Source organism: Cavia porcellus, unplaced genomic scaffold (assembly GCF_034190915.1).
Source record: "Cavia porcellus strain 051 isolate PalLab524CR breed Dunkin Hartley unplaced genomic scaffold, mCavPor4.1 scaffold_32, whole genome shotgun sequence".
NCBI classification, from domain to species: domain Eukaryota; kingdom Metazoa; phylum Chordata; class Mammalia; order Rodentia; family Caviidae; genus Cavia; species Cavia porcellus.
This window is the reverse complement of record NW_026947515.1, coordinates 26566466-26583343: the sequence shown is the minus strand read 5'-3', so window position 1 is coordinate 26583343 and position 16878 is coordinate 26566466. Positions and strand designations below refer to the sequence as shown.

General features: G+C 51.4%; 1 long non-coding RNA gene across 4 annotated transcripts in view; it reads right to left on the bottom strand.

Annotated features, from left to right (window-relative positions):
* The window catches only part of LOC134474287 (uncharacterized), a 57715-nt gene that overhangs the window by 9151 nt on the left and 31686 nt on the right, over positions 1–16878 (bottom strand). For 3 of the 4 annotated variants that reach the window (XR_010045031.1, XR_010045033.1, XR_010045030.1), the window contains exons 3-4: positions 791–1175; positions 575–685 (exon numbers count right to left, since the gene is read on the bottom strand). This is a non-coding gene — a long non-coding RNA (uncharacterized LOC134474287). Of the gene's footprint in view, positions 1–574; positions 686–790; positions 1176–8928; positions 9112–9957; positions 10757–16878 lie in introns of those variants that run through there. The other variant, XR_010045032.1, reaches the window with a different exon arrangement.

The following is a 16878-nucleotide window of genomic DNA, read 5'->3' as shown; positions in this document are numbered from 1 at the left end:
CCCAGCATGTGGGGTCAGGAACTGCTTCTGGGGTTCATTCTGATATATTTGGGGAGGCTCATTTAGTGACTTTCTTCTGGGTTTCCAGCTGATTTGAAAAGGAATAGTAAGTTCTCTGCATTGCGACCCGGACGATCCAGCTGTCCAGTCCCAACATCTCCAACTGCCCCAAGTGCAGCCTGTGGTCTTTATCCCCATTCTGCAGCTTTTACTCTTAAATGCCTGACTCCTCCCCTCGCAGATCTGTGCAGTGCCAGGGTGCAGAGCTGGGCCCTCACTGGGTGCACAGCCAAAGACTCGCTTTCTACTGCCCGAGAGCCCAGCTGTCTCCTGTGCCTCTTGCCCCGGTCTGTAGACGTGAGCAGGTGCCACAGAGCTCTGGGCTTGGGTCAGAGAGAGCCTCCACACCAGGCAAGAGCCTAGAGGTCAGTTTGGGCCTGCGACTCACCCACCAGCAGGTCCTGTTCTCCACACAGAGCAGACTCCGCCTGCTCCTCAGCCTTTCCCTGCCCACCCCCTTTGCTGCCCCCTCCAGAAGAAGACCTGCTTACTCAGGAAAGGATAACTGACTTACACCAGCTGCAGAAGGCTTTGTTACTGCATTTTGCATCAGAATTAGGTCGCTGTTGCAAAGTGCTTGCAAAGTTCCTTTCTTGAGCGTCTTGGTGGACACTGGAAAATTAACCTAAACCAAACACAAACAAAGCAAGTTTTATTCCTTTACCTTTTAGACTAGAGCAGACATGCAGTATCGTGCAGAGACGGGGTGCAGCCAGTGTTTCTTTCTTACCATGTGGACCATCAAGGGTGCGCAGGGAGAAGAAGAATTCAGGCAGTTGCGTTAGCCCTGCACCGCAGAAGTAAGCCGCAGGACATGCCTCTGGGTTTCAACACGGACAGTGAAGTTCCCACAGCTGCAAGTGTCAGAAGCAGCCAGAGCTTTGACCCTGAGTGTATACGAAGCTGCAGAGATGAGCAGAACCCCAAGAGGTAAGTATGCAAGCTGGTGTGGCAGGAAGCGTGACGGGGTGGCGAGACCCTGAGACAGGACCTGGTCCCCCAAGGTCTACTCGCTGTCTTTATTAAGCCGGTTTCTCCAGGTGTCATTTGCCTCTGTCCAAGGAGCTAGCTCAACTCAACTTCCTGTTTTCCTTCCGTCTCTGAAGTCTTTGATTCTACAATGAAGAATTATGGAAAATAGGGATATTTAGAGAAGACACACAGTACCATCTGCTTGTTTCATTAAACCTTGCTGTCCCCTGCGATCTGTTCATGAGGATCTGTTTTGGTGATAGAGCTGGTCATAATAAAGAGCTCAGCCTGTAAATGACCAGAAATTGGTTTGTGATCTTTGATCCAGGAGTCTGTCGGAATAAAGGGTCAGACACTGAAACAAAAGCTTGTGTACAAAGAGATGCCATTACTTTTACCAGCAGAGGAAAAAGTAGAAAAGCAAAACAAAACAAAACAAAAGAGAGTTAATAAAACAAATTATGGGGTAGCAACTAAGTGCCTTGGGTGATATTTTAAAGTGTTAGAAGCTATTTATAGTGTAAACACACACGGAGATGATACATTCACTAACAGCACAGTATTCCGAGAGACTGGATTCAGGCTCAGAATCCTCCTCAGGAGTGGACCCTGAGCACCCATTATCCATCAATTACCCCACGCGTTAGGATGAAATCTACTCAGCACTCAGCACCAAGTCCTACAGGAAGCGGCGTCTCAGTCAAGGTCAGAATTACACAGAAACTCATCGGAAAATGTGTAGGTCAGAGAGCCAGGAGCAGGATAAAATCATGCCGTCGGGGCTGTGGTCATTTCTCTCACGGCATCGGCTGGGACGGAGTGGGAGGCAGGGTTCTGGAATATTCCAGCTTGGGAGGATAAAATGCAGCAGGTGGACGGGAGGAGGGGAGAAGCTAAGACGGTCAAGCGAAAGTGGGTGCGGTATCTTTGGGTTCACTTCCTGCCACCTTGCCTGGAATTGCAGGAGAAGAGAGCTGCCCTTCTGAGACAGTTCAGAGACAGTTTCCCTTATTTCCCCAGAGGGCAGAGTGACTGGGAGCCCCGAGGGCTGCGGACCCTGGAGAATGCCAGGCCAGCAGGCCTGAGGGGACACTGGGTGCAGTTTTTCCTAGTTGCTGGAGGATTGATACACTTCTTGGGATGTTCTCTGAGAAGTGGGCTTGCCTTTGCCCTTTGGTCACCCAACTCAGGGTACTGCCCAGGGGTCTCAGGCTGGCAAATGGGAGACAGATGGGTCCCTGTGCGTCCTGAGGAAGAGACCAGGAAAGGTCACATGCCTCCTCCCTGCTGGGGAAGGTCGGGGATGAGGGTCTCAGGACCAAAAGATTAAGCACTGAGCACTGGAACTTTCTGAGCTGCCCAGGGGACAGAGAGCAGTAATCCTGCGACCCAGACACGTGGGCCCACTCCTGCACCCCGTGACTTCTCCCCAGGCCAGAGTCCCTTCCTCTGCTGACACCTTAGCTATCCTGGTGAGACTGTTTGATCCCAAGGACTGGCTTTTCCTGATTAGGCCCTTTCTTAACCCTCTCTAGGAAGGGGGAAGGGGGAAGGGCAGGCAGACCTGCTGGTATCTTCATTTCTTCTCCCCCAACTCCATAAATCCACTCCAAGCCGGTGACATTTGCAGAGTGTATTTTCATGGGTCTCCCTAATCCCTGCAGAATATTAAGGCTACGTGACTTTATCTTTGGTTACATTAACTTCAATTTTCCTTATGAGTAAGTATTTGGCTAAAAGTTAATATAGTGGCGTTGAGAAGAATCTAATGATAGGAAAAAGACTAATTTCATCTCTGGCTGCTCAGATCCCGGAGTATACCGGGGTTAATGTAATTAACTCACGATCTGAGCCCGGCTTGTGTACATACACTGACTCTCCCCACTGGAAACGAGATTAGATTTTATTACTCTATATATCCTGGTTATCTTCACCGCGCCTCCAATATTACTTCCCACAATGACTTCGAGGCTCTGCACTGCGATGGAAACGCAGAACCATCTGGTACTGAGCCCAGGCAGTTTATTTAAGGATTTAATTAAATGCCCTAAATGGAGAGCTTCTCTGAATTAACATTTTAAATGTGACTTATTGCAGGTTTAATATTGTCTTAATGCCAACCTGGGAAACTCCGTCGCCAAGTTGTTGACGTTCAAATTGAATTCATTTGGGTGGCTCCAGGGGGACCCATTAATTAATCTAAACAACTAATGGGGATTGGTTCTGACTTTTGATGAAGATTATTTACTGAGACAATTTGCAATGAATAAAGAGTCACAGTAGGCAAATGCTTAATTGAATTCAAAAAAGTCTCATTGTGTGTAATATCAGGATGCATCAGTGAGTGAGCTTTGAAATACCATGAAAGGGCGGTTGCTTCAATCGCCTTAGCTGTGCGCTAATAACAAAGCCAATGGGTAATTACATTTCCCGGGTAATTGGCTGCTTGCAGAAGGACAACAGGTCTAGTTGGATAATTGTTTCCTTAGAAAAAAAGCACAAACTTTGCCCTTGGATGGTGCATGGCTCCACGTGTTACCGGGCACAGCTCCTGGTCACAGAAATCCCAGGGCCATGCCGTGAACTCCAGAACTCTGCAGCCTGCGAGAGCTCTTCTGTCCACCCCAGCCCCCTCTCTGTCACCCAGCTGCGGGGCTCCCAGGTGTCCCCATGAACCCAGTTGCAGTGTGCCAGTGTGTGCTTATCTGTCCATCCAGCACTTGGCTCTCACCTTCTGGGTCAAGAGCTCTGCTTGAAGGAGAATGAAGGTCCAGACAGCAGAAAGAGACAGAGTGGCCCAGGCAGCAGCTGGGGGATCCGTTTCTTCCCTCTCCAGGCCACCACAACTTGTAACATCCTGGTCCCTCCCCGAGGTCCCAGCAGTGCCTACTGCAGACAGTCTGTCGAGGTCTCTGAGGCTCACCGTTCCCCCGCAACACCTACCCCTACATCCTGAGACTTTACCTGGCTTCCTAAAGTGTGGCTCAGGGCTTAAATCCTCAGCCTCTGCTGGACACATCAGAAATGCAGGTTCCCAAGCCCCATCCATCCCAGAGAGCAGAATCTGCATGATATTAAGACTTCCAGGTACCTGGAGCACCCCACATACACACTGGAGAAGCCTCCGGAGCTGTCCCCTCTAGAGAGTCCCCCTAGTGCCCTATCTCCTCGGGTTTCCTGGGGCCAGCGGACAGGATGAGTAGCTTGGGGAGCTGGAGTGGAGACAGCCAGAGAGGACGTTTCCTTTGCCTCTGGCTCCTTCTCTGGGGCCTAGGTTGGAGCAGGCAGCAGCACAGGAAGGACAGACTTCCATGGACTCTATAGCCACAGGCTTGGCTTCAGTGCTAGCAGGTCCTGGATAAGACCATCCTGAAGATAAAATCCTTCAAGAACCGTAAACGGCCCACATCTGGCTCAGTGTCATGGTCAGGCGGGACCAGGTGGAATGTCACTTGTACATCAGAGCACCCAGAGGAGTGGGAAAGGGAAGTGGGTAGTGTGCCCCCAAACTGCATGACTCCAGATTGAGAACTAGTGAATATGGTCTGCTTTGGAAATAGGGCTAAGACAAGGTCACACTGGGTCACAGTGTTCTCATAGGAAGAGGCATACACACAGGGAAATGCCATGTGAGGTCAGAGGCAGAGACTGGAGCCATGCAGCTAAGAGTCTATGGACTCCCAGCACCCCCTACAACTGGGAGAGGCCTGGGGCCACCCTTCTCAGACCCTGCCCACACCTTGCCCTCAGACGCTGGTCCTGGAACTGAGACACGACACGCATGCGCTAACGCTGCCCAGTCTGCAGTGCAGCACTGTAAGGAGTGGACAGCAGAGGGCGAGGTGAGGGAGCTCCATGGAAGATTACAGAGGGCCAGGCAGACCACTGGGTCCTTGGTCTCCTCAAAGTGTGGCTGCCCACAGGCCACCCTGGGCACCAGTGCTCACCTACCCATCCCCGCTAAGTCAGGCAACCCTGTCAACCCACCCCTTTTGTGATCATACTTCTGTGGTTTTCCTGAGCAGGGACCTTGGTGATGGTGCTAAAAGCTATTTTGAAAGGGAGAAAAAACCCAATAAACAGTGTCAGATAAATTCTTCAGTTTGAAGGAGCAAGGACCATACGGGATGTCTCCAAGTCTTGAGACCTCACAATGGAGCTTCTTCCTTTAAACATGGTTTGTGGGGCAACGAGTGACAAACTTAGCGTGAGTTTTGTTGTGTTTAAGAACAACAGACCAGGTGTGATGATGTACACCTGTGATCTGTTGTTCTTAAACAAAAAGAACAGCACACATAGAGAAGGAGAGTTAAAAATCACTGAGGATTCTTTTAAAACAAAACTACAACAGAGCTACTCCCTGCCGTTAGGTAATCGGATTCCAGGCTTTCTGAGTGTGAAGACGTGAGCAGCTCCAAGTGGCCCCTCTCCTTCTCCTCCATCCTTCCCGGCATAGGTGTGACAAGCCCTAAGGAGAGACGCACAACAGCGCTCTGCACCCACCGAGCCTTCTGCACCGAGCCCCTCTCACCAACAGATGAACATCAGGGCTCTTGAGCTCAGAGGCACAGTAAAGCAGGCTGAGCTACCCCACTGCTCTCCCTATGAAGGCCACACCACAGTCACAGAGCCACATTGTCCCTCAGAAGCAGAGCTGGGGTCTCAGAGACACAGAGGTGTAACACTTGTGCTTGCTTTTCCCGTAATTTCCAGCTATTGTGGACGAACAGAGCTTGTTATTCTTGGAACTCATGGGGCCCAAGGCCAACGGGGAGGTAGGCAGATGGGACAGAGCAAGAAGCATCAACAGGAACTAAAGCCGTGTCCACTGCAGATCCACGTAGCAGGTCCCTAGCACGGCACGGTACCAGAAATGCTGCCAAGGGACTGATGGGAAACACAGCTGAATGCTTCACCCAAAATTAAAGACCATAAGCTTGTCAGGGTTAAAATGTAATGTGCCCCCCAAAACTCATGTATTAAAGACTAGATCTTCAGTACAGGAATTATGAGTGGTGGGGCTTAGAGAGGTGTCTGGATCATGAGAGCCTCACCTCATCCGTGGGCCAAATCATTAAAGGGATTGTAGCAAAAAGGTAGAAAGTGGGAGGAGGAGGGTGGCAGGGGGTGTGCTTTGGGGTGTGTCTCTTGTCCCCAGCCCCCTCTTCTCTCCCTGCTGTCTGACTGCTGTGAGGTGGGCAGCTTTACTCCACCGTATTTCTGCCTGGTCACGGGTCTAGTAAGCGATAGAACGCAGTGACCATGAGCTGAAACCATAAGCCCAGATCACCTTCTCCTTTGTTATGTCAGATATTTTAGTCACAGCAACAGAAGACTGACAAACACCAAGGTCTATGAAATGAAAGGACAATTTCAAATACAAGAGCTCGAAAGAAGATGACTCATGATCTAGAATAGCCCAGAGAAGAAGCAGAAGAAAGAACAAAATTAAAACCCTTGAGAAGCGAAGGTGATCTGGAAAGCACAGAGCGTACTTGCTGAAAGCCTTACAGCGAGCCAAGGAAGAAAACGTACAGACATCTCCTTACCTCTGCTAGTTTGTTCAACAGAAGCTTCTCAAACTCAGCTGATCACAGAACCCCATTTTTCATAAAATACACATTACATTCCATTAAACTTGGGTTACATAGGATATATTTTGAGAAATGCCATCCTAGATGTGTAACATCAACCAAGACTAACTGGGTTCCCAGAGTATGACTGACAAGGTCTGAAATCATTTTTGTTGTCATGACAGAAAGGGTGCAACTGGCATCTAGTAGGTGGGGGCCATGGGTGCTGCTGACACCCACACCATAGAGGACATTCCCTACAGCTCAGAATTGTCCAGCCCCAAAAGTCAGCCATGCTGGGGTTGGGACCCCCACCTAGAGGATCATGGTGGGTTTTGCATTTCTACTGCAATTCAGTCTGCTGAAATAACTGTTCATAATTCTGCTGAAATAACTGATCCCATCATCACGTATTCACATGGACAGTCTTTAGAGTCTGCTGTGAGCAGGGATGGCAGAGGTGACAGAAAAGGAGAAAATTTGTTAGGGCCTTTGGAACCCTGTGGCAAGTCCAGACTCCTGCAAAAGAAGCACTGCAGAGCCACACGGAAAGTTGTTAGCAAGGTCTTTGTGGAGGCAGGAGACCTCCCTGCAGGTCTTGTTCATTAAAGAGAATTCATCTTGGCCGCCCTCAGGCAGATGTGTAAACCCAAAACAAACGAAGAAAAATAGAGAAGAAATATCACGGGGTGCCAGCCCGACCTCCTCTTCCCCGGCAGTGGGGTGGATCTCCCTAGCAGGTCCTGCAGACCTCTGTCCACCCAGAGACACGAAGCCCCACCCTTGACCCGAGAGGGCAGTCAGTACCAAGCGCAGCTCCCTGAGCGCCCCCAGGTGGACCCCTCCCCACCTCCTCCTCTGACAGCGCCGCTCAAGCACTGGGAGGGAGTCTTTTGCAGGCTTCTACTCCCTCCATCTCCTTCTGTTGCCAATCTTCAAAATGCTGAACGCTGCTGCTTGCCCTGGGGGAAGTAATTTTGTCTCTTACTTCTGAATGTCACCACAGACACTGACTTCAATCCCCAGACTGATTGGCTTTCTCCTCCCTCAGCATCGACTCGAACCAAGCATCAAAGACAAAGCATTGGCCTCAGCCTCTCTCTAAGCTCTGGGCTCACTTTGGTATGAAAATCACAAGCTGGCACTCCCACAGCCTGAAAGAGACATGGAAGATAATTTATTCACCAAAAAGCATACCATAATACATCCACATTACAAAATTTTATGCAGCCACTTAAAAAAATAAAAGATGTATGCCGAGGACTATTTAAGGAAAAAGAAAAATGCTCACATTATGATGTTAGCGAGGGGGAAAAAAAAGCAGGATACAATATGATCTCAAATTTGTAAAACTGAAATAAATAGGGAGAGAACAAAAAAGCAGAAAAAGATTATCTTTTATCTCCAGGCAGAAAAAGCATACATAATTTGTTTGGTTCTTTGTGCTTTTGTATTTTTCCTACATGCATACATATTACTGGAATAATATGCAATTAAAAGTTGTTTTTAAAAGAAAGCATACATTCTTTCTCTGTCTCTCTGTCTCTGTCTGTCTGTCTCTCTCTCTCTCTCTCTCTCCCCCAGCTCAGAGCAAGGATGCTCTGATCGCAACCAGACACCTTCTCCCCTAACAGTTGGACACACATTGGGGCGCTTCTTTCTGGTCGGAGGTATTGAGAAGAGGGCATACTTGGGAGCCATGGCATGGCTTTTGTCACCGAGGCAGAGATATAAAAGCAGTCCTTTAGAATGGCACAAACACATTCCCACCACAGAGCCAGTGCATGCCCCTTCCAAGTGGATGCATTCTGTCCCCCCAACTGGGACACCTACAGACCTACAGAATCATCCAGAACCGAGCCGGCCCTGCGACATATTTTCTGGACCCATGTTTTGGAGCTCATACTAGAGCTCAACAGGGGGGAGTGGGTGGTAACAAGGCCCATCACTAAGACATCAGCTGCTGGTCCCATAGGGCATCCCTACCAATGGGATAAAGGACTTGCAAAACTGTCCTCACACGGTGGAACAAAGGCTGCCCGGGGCTGTGTCTCTCCAACCCCAGTTCTGGGCTGTAGGACAGAGAAACCCTCCCACTGTGACCCCAGTGACCATGGCTTCTCCATCATACGTCAGAGCCGGGGCTGGGCAGATGGGCATGGCAGTCAAGCTTGACCACCAAGAGGGCAGAAGACTGGATTCCAGTGTGGCTTCCCAGCTCCATTCACTTGGTAACTATTCACTGAGCACCTACACAGGGAGCAGGGGCGGGGCACACTCTGGGGCAGGATAATATTAAAATGCAGGGCATTGCCTTCTTTACCTCAGCAATTCTCATTCAGTGCGGGTATCAGCATCTCCTTGGGATGCTAGTGGAAACAGACCGCTGAGCCCGCGCTAGCATCCAATTCAGAAAGTCTGCAGTGAGTTCCCCAAATTTTGCATTTCTAGTAAGTCCCAGCTGAGGCTGCTGTTGTTGGTCAAGCAGACCCTCCATCAAGAACCACTGAAGAAACAAGGAGAAAGCAAAGCTGAGTGACATAGGCTCCTCCTCCCTCTGACATGAATGTAGCACCAGGGATGGCAGGACGTGGGCACCTAGCTTGATGTGGATTTGGCCTGGAGCTGACCAAAGCAAGCAGCTCAGCACCAAGAGGGGCAAACCCTCCCACTGGTCTCAGATGGAAGAGAAGGAGCTGGGCAGTGCTGGTCTTTGTTTCTCAGGGACATCTGTGCCCGGAGAGGGAGGCATCTTCCAGCCAGCTCCTCTGCAGGCGCGTCGCCCGGGGCTCATTGGAATTCAGCTTGCTTATAAACACCTGGAGGTTTGAGATTGCGCTGAAGTCCAGAGAGAGCTTGGGGATTTTGCTCGGGAGTTTATCACAGTTAAGTCGGTGTAGGTAAAAGGAGGTGGCTGTATATAGTGGGGGAGGTGGCGGGGATCAGCGAAGATTAGTAAATTATTCACACATCTCTTCCACCAGAACACAGCGCTCCTTCCGCTTGAGGATGCTTATCAACACCCTCAGCTTGTTTTTCATCATTTTTAAAGGTGGCAGGAAGAAAATTTTAAGCTTTAATTAAGAAATTAAGTGACCTCCTTTCCTAAATTTTGGTACAGATTTATTGCCTCCAGGAAGGGGGGAAGGGAATGTCCAACCGTCCCAGGCAAAAGATTTCCATCATTGGCAAAATCGGATGCCCAAAATAGCCCCATCGTTGCCCTGGCAACTAGCATTTGTTCCCCCTCCCCCTCTCCCTTTGCATATTGCTGCATATTTCTATCATCTCTCTCCAGGCACAGTTCATAAACACGACGGCGTAATAAAGAACGTTATCACCAATGACTTACAGCCCAGCTGCGCCCGGCGAGATAGGAAGTGGCGAGCAAATACAATTTCATGCGGCGAGGGCAACAGATTGATTGGGTGCCCTTCAAATGTGATGCCACTTCTTCAAGTCAGTCCGAATCCAGAAATAAAGTTGGTCTCGCCCTTTTCCTGGCCGCCATAGGAAATGCGTGCAGGGATAATGCCCGGGAGGCTCGTTAGGGCCGGAACAATCTTGCCCCGAGACAGGGATTATTCCAATGGGCTCCTCAGCTCTGCTCTCACCCCCACCTCCTCCTCTCTCTTGTCAACAGGCCCAGGCCCTGGGATGTGTGTGGCCCTTTCCAAATTAATTATCCTCCATTCCAAGCTAGGCATGGTGGGGGTGGTGAAGAGCCTGTGATGTTGTCATATCCGTACCAGTCCCTCCAAATTTAGGGGTGGTGATAATTTGGGGTCTCGCTCTTTGGGGGTTCAGATCCTGAGATCTCCCCACCCATCTCCAGAGCTCCTGAGCCCCTGGAGATCCGCTTCCATCCAGGGAGGATTCTCTGAGAAGAGGCATTTAGGAGCTGCTGCCTCTTCTGTCCTGGGGCTCCCAGAAGACCTTCGGGAACTTGGTCCTCAGTCCTTGTCACAGACGGGGCTGGAGTGTTGCTTATGCCTAAAAATAAATGCATGGCTGCTCACCATGGAGGGTGGACACATCCAGAAGGAGGAGGAGAAATCGTTGGCTGTGGGAGTCCCACGGTCACCTGGGCAAGGGCAAGAAGGCCAAGGGTTAAGCCCAAGCCCAGCTGCTGCCCTGGGAGCCCAGGGACCTAGTTGATATACCACTGGTCAGAGGAGCAACTACACAGGCCAGGCCCACCGGTGCATGGTGTGGGTAGACATCCCGAGCCAGCAGTCTCTGCCCTGCCGCCCACCCAGTGCTCCACATGCCCCTCCCAGCCCACTGCCCAGCCAGCTCAGTGCATCAATAGCTGCCCTCCGACTCAGAGAAGGCAGAGCCAGGCTGGGCTTACAGAGGGAGGAGTTCCCAAGGCAGAGAGCCTGAGAAAACTGGTTGGGGGGTTAGCACTGAGGGCTGCATGGGGACACACCTGGCAGTTTGGTCAGCCATTGTCCTTGGATCCTGGCCAGCACCATGAGAAGAAGGCCCAGCCTTTTGGGAAGGAAAGGCCCCTATGAAGACAGATGCTCAGAACCCAGGTCAAAGTAGGATTGGGCTCGATGGGACTCTGGGTGGTCCAGGGGGAACAGTCAGGGATCACTCTGTCCAGTCTAGGAAGGCCCTGAGGCTGCAGGACTTGCTTCCTCCTTCTGCAGACACCACTCATGGAGCTGGCCTGAGGGAATAGCCTGGGCCACCTCCATGACAGAAAGCCAGATAAAGCCAGACCAGACCTCATGGGGTCCACAGGTGCCAGGTTCCATGTCCCTTCCTCAGTCTTGACTCCCTAGAGACGCCCTCATCTGGCACACAAACTCACCTTGGCTGCCTCTAGTGATCGGGTTATCTGGATGCAGTGCCTGGATATGGGGATGCCCGGCTGTAGAGGGCAGGCAAGGGAGGAGCTGGTGGGGCGGGTGGTGTTGCTGCCGCCTGTCAGTCTGGATTCCAGGTGGCAGCTCCCAAGGACAGTTTATCCGTTACCCTTTTCTCTCCTCAAATCTCCATCACTGAGCTGAACAAATCAAGAAGAAAGACCCAGCCCCCCTCTACTCAACATTATTGTTTGCATCAAAATGTTCCCAGAGACTCCTGTGTTCAGCGGCAAGGCCTTTAGGTGATTGGATTATGGGGCACTAACCTAATCACTGCATTAAGGGCTCATGGTTCCCAGGAGCCTCTGGTTCCCAGCCACCATGAGGTGAGCGGTTTTCCTCCTCCACGCCCAGTGCCCAGTGCCCCATGGGTCCCAGTGCCCGTAGCCATTAACCAGTCCCTCTCCATTCAGTCTCCCCTCCTCCGGGGGGTTAGCAACCCGCCTCCTCCCTCTATGGCTTTCTCTGCTCTGGATATTTCATATAAATGAAATTATTCAATATGTGATTGCTTCCTCTCACTTAGCAGGATGTCATGGGGAGTCTTCCGCACTTTACAGTGTGTTGGCACTTTCTTCTTTCTACGGCTAAATACTATTCCACTGCATTTACACTCCACCATCTGTTCAGCCTTGTACCCATTAGCAGACAGACATTGGGTTGTTTCTAGCTTTTCTTTATTATGAACAACATTGCTATGAATATGTGTTTTCAATTCTTTGGAGTAGGTACCTAGGAACAGGGTTGCTGGGTCACAAAGTGACACCATACACCACTTTTTGAGAAATCACCATCAGTTTGGAAACTTTGCAAACTGGCTGCGCCATGGGACCTTCCCACCGGCAGCACACGAGGCTCCCAGGTGCCCTCCACCCACATCACATCAGCACCAACACTTGCTGGTCTTGATTCTGCCCTGCCCCAGTCCTAGAGGGGGGACTGGGATCTCACTGTGGTGTTGATTTGTATTTCCCAAGGACATGATCTCGGTGCTTGCTGGCTCCTGCTTGGCTGTGATATTGTTTATTCTCCTGTTCCTCCTTGCTAAGAGGTGCAAATCTACAATAAAGACTTATCATTCACTGGGCACTGGGACCCATGAGGCTTGGGACATTCCCTCTGAGAGACAATTTCTGCCTCTTTTCACAGGCTTTCGTGATTGCTGAGAAAACCATGCTGCGGGGATGGCGGTGGTGTCACTTTGTGGCTGTTGTTGTGGCTTAAGTAGAGGAGGTGGCGTGCTCAGGGCTGGGCCAAAGAGAAAACCACAGTAGAAACTGCATAGAGTTCTTGAGTGTATTAGCGTTAAACTCCGTGCTGGAGGAAGGACGCCTTAAATCTTCCTGAAGGAGAGCGCGAGGACACATCGGCTCCCACCCCCTGCAAAGGAGAGGTCAGGAGGAAGTTTCTTCCCGTTTCCTCTGCCTAGGAGGAGGCTAGTAAATCCCACCTATCTTTCTCGTCTTGAGCACATTTCTAAAAGAAAAACAAAATGAACTTTATGTTCTACAGACAGCGAGGGTCTTCGTAGGACAGAAGGTTCACAATTATTTGTTTCCCTCTCTCAAACCTTGCATCATGACTCCATAAAGCATCACGGGTCACACCAGATGATTGGGCCCCCTAATCTAGGGGGACAATAAATGGAGGAAAATTGCACTGAAAAATGACACTGGGACTCTGCCCTTCTCTGCCTGCATGTCCCGCTGCTGCTCTGTGTTTTTGTCATTGCAGGCCAGACACCTACTTCCTCTCTGTCATGCTCCGCAGTGATAAACACCACTGCATAACAGCTACCAGCATCTCCTTGGCATGGGAGCCAGCATGGCCCGTGAACGGTCATGGAGAGGAACATGGCATGGAATGGGGACAAGCTCCCCATCTCTCAGTACAGCGACCACAAGATCCCACTCCTGCCGCATGCGGGGCTTGGGGGTGAGGGGCCGTGACCCCTGAGGAGGAACCACATGCTGGATGCAGGTGAGAGGAAGTTGGTATGTGGCTCACCTGGCTGCCTCCCTACCCAGTAGATTATCAAAACAGCTCTTGTCCCTGCCAAAACCAAATCCCCTCACTCTGGGGCCTCGAGTCTGCACTGCCCCTCTTGCTGCCCCGTGCAACCATCTTCTCCTGATGCTGCTGCCCAGGCAACGCGAAAGGACGGGGTGGAGAAGGAGGATGAGAAGGGGCCCACGTTGACCCCTCAGACAGAACAGAGAGGCTACTGTGTGTCGGCACTGTGGTGCGAGGCACCCCAGACAGGAAGAAGACAACTAGCAATACCGCTCTCAGACGCTTGAATGAGTTATTTATAAGATGCCTACTATGTGCTGGGGATGGTGAGGTGCTTCCCCTGTGGGCTCTGACTGAACTCCAGCAAACATGAAAAATCTAACACTCAAGGCGCTGGAGAAAGAGGAGCTACAGAGACCCGGAGGCGGGCTGCAATGGTACATACCACAGTATAAAAATAATAATCAGAGAGCGCACATCACTCGCTGGCACCGCTGGGCCCAGCCCTGAGCACGTCACCTCCTCTACTTAAGGCACAACAGCTACAAGGTGACACCACCACCATCCCGCAGCATGGGTGAAAACCCTGATACAGGCAGTGTCCACCACCTGCCCGGACTCACACCCATCACAAGCGGCTGGGCCAGGGTTTGAACTCGGGGTTCTCGGACTCCAGGCCTGAGCTTCATACGCTTCTCTTTCCAGAGCAAAAGAGCATGCCAAGGAAAGGCCAGTCCCACAGCACAGGGACCCATCCGAAGTCGCTGTCAGCCCGGGTCCCAGTCCCAGAGTCAGGGGCTGGGTGGAGTTATGCCTCGCCCATGGAGAAGCCGCAGTGACTTGTGTCACGGGTCAGGCACCCTCTCCAAAGCATCGATCTCTGAAGCAAGAACCCAGCTCACCTCAGCTTGACACGAGCTGGGGATTTTGGATCCACTCTGTGAAGTCTCAAAAGAAGGGAAAAGAGAGAGACTGGAACCCGGGAGAAAGGCAGAGCAGGCCGGGCCTGGGGATGTGGGTTCTGCCCGGCCGTGAGTCAGCAGCCTGGGGCTGTCCAGAGCAGCCACGGCTGCGGTGGTGAGGAGGACCACTACTGCTTCGGCCACTTGGCCAGCAGCACTAGCTGTTGATGCTGCTGGTGGCGTACAATTTTTGGTCTTTAGGAGGAAACAACACTCCTCAGGCCATGGCTAAAAGTCAGATGCCGAGGTAGCCATGGAGATGAAGGAGTTGTGAAGTCACTGAGGAGCTACTGCAGAGGGAAAACATCACCGATGTTATCACAGGGCCACTCAGTCACCCAGGACAGACGTCGTGGATGCTGTACGAAAGAGATATGAGGTGTCTTGGGGAGGAAGGGGTGCTGTCCTAGTTATAGGGTTTAGAGGGATCTTTATAAGTGACAGACATTTGCAAAGGGCCTTTAGGAACTTGGGGGAGCCCCCTAAACCCCAGGTGGAGCAGGACTCTGCCGAACAGGAGTGTCTCAAACTATACTGCACCCACAAAGCCCTGGGGAGCACCTTAAAAATGCTGATGCCCAGACCCAGCCTCACACTAACGAAATCCAACTCTCCAGGGTGAGGTTGGGAATCAATATTGGTCCCAGTGCAGGGAGTCTCAGAGCCACACAGGACGTGCACCCCAAGCCCCTGATCTTGGGACAGTGCCACGGGAACCAGTTGGCTGCTTGTGGGAGCATTTGTTTTTCTCTCAGCAAAGGTTAGAAAGGCAGCAGCTGCGTGGAGGGACCTAAGTGTCTCTGGTGTTTGAAAGCAGCCGGGCTCCTAAGTTCTCCTCAGCCTCTGCTCCATGAGCCAGGGCCCAGGATGCCACCATGCCCTCGGGATGCCACCGGCCATTCACTGGGCCTTTGTGAGGACCTGCTGGCTCACCATGGGCCATATGTAAAACACTCAGGAAGAACAAATGATTCCCACACAAACAGCAAAAGAGAAGGCAATTTTCATCAGCCAAGACCCCATAAATCTTTATATATTTTATGAATCTCACTTACATTTCTTGTTCGACTCGTGCATAAAACTTCCCCAGATTTATACAAGCCAACTGCATAAGTCTCTCACTTCCCAAACGGGCACTATATCTTGGTGACCTTTTAGAAACCAATGACGGCTTTTCTGTTGTTATCCATAATTGGAAAAGCACTGGAGATAAGGAAATTTATGGCAGTGGATGATCTACCTGAGCAAAGCCATAAAGAACCCCGGTATCTAAAAGAGGGATGGAGGGGGTGAGGCGCACGCACCCTGTTTATCAAATGCCATCTGCACGGCCCAGCCCAGCACCAGGCCGGGGCTCCCGTGGGCCTGTCCAGCACTGTCTCTCACTCCAGAGCAGCTCCAGGAGCGCCCTGCTGTCCATGTGACACTCAAAGCTGGCCCGGTGTCCCTCATTCACCCTTGTTCCCCTTCCCACTTTCAGTGGATGAAGACAGAGAGGGACATGGGTTTGCGGGGACACTGCCTCGGCCCCCTGTAGTCCCTGCTGGCTTACTGAGGACCTACTATGTGCCAGGTGCTGACCCACTGCTGGAGATGTTGCAGTGGGTGGAATAAACACAGATCCTCACCTCTGCAGCACTTATGTACCCTGGACTCAGAATATAGTCTGATATTGTAGCCAAAGAAAAGACCTAAGAGGCCAGAGGAGGACCAGTCAGCCTTTCCTCCTCTGCCTGGCCTTGTGGAAAAGGGACTGTTCCTGTGCAGGCATAATTAGCACAAAGAAATCTTGGGATTAATCCTGGTGCCAGGAGAACCGAGAAACGCACTCATCGATCTGACCCACAGTACTGAGCACCTCTGATGTACCTATGAGCTTTAATCCTGGAGCGCTCCTGTCCAGGTCTTCAGGGAGCACAGAATGGGTGATTCACAGGACCTGGATGATTCACAGGACCCCAGAGCAGGAAAACCTGGGCAGAATTCCTCTAGCTTGGAAGCCAAATTAAACCTCCTCTTTAAGCTGTGCGGGTCAGGCATTTCCTCCCAGCGATGGAAAAGTGGAACAATAGCCAGACACTTCCCCAGGGAGGAGAGGGACAGGCCAGCTCCACAACTAGGTGGCTCCAGACTGCCAAGGCTTCCAGCAGGGGTCAGTTGTGGCAGGAAGCTGTCCTGTTTGCTGTCATCTGCACTTGGTCTTACCTGACTGAGCCATCGGGAGAAGTCGTCCCTTCTCTGGGCCTCCAAGTTCTGCACGAGGGGAGGGAGCCAGAGAGAAAGCCAAGATGGGCCACAGAGATTTCTGAGAGCAAGGCCCAAGCAGTGGACAAACAGGAGGAGAGAGGAGGCGACCATTCAGCTGGGATCCTGGTTCTCCCTCTGCCCTGACTGCTACTTGCTTGTGCCTGAGAGAGCATC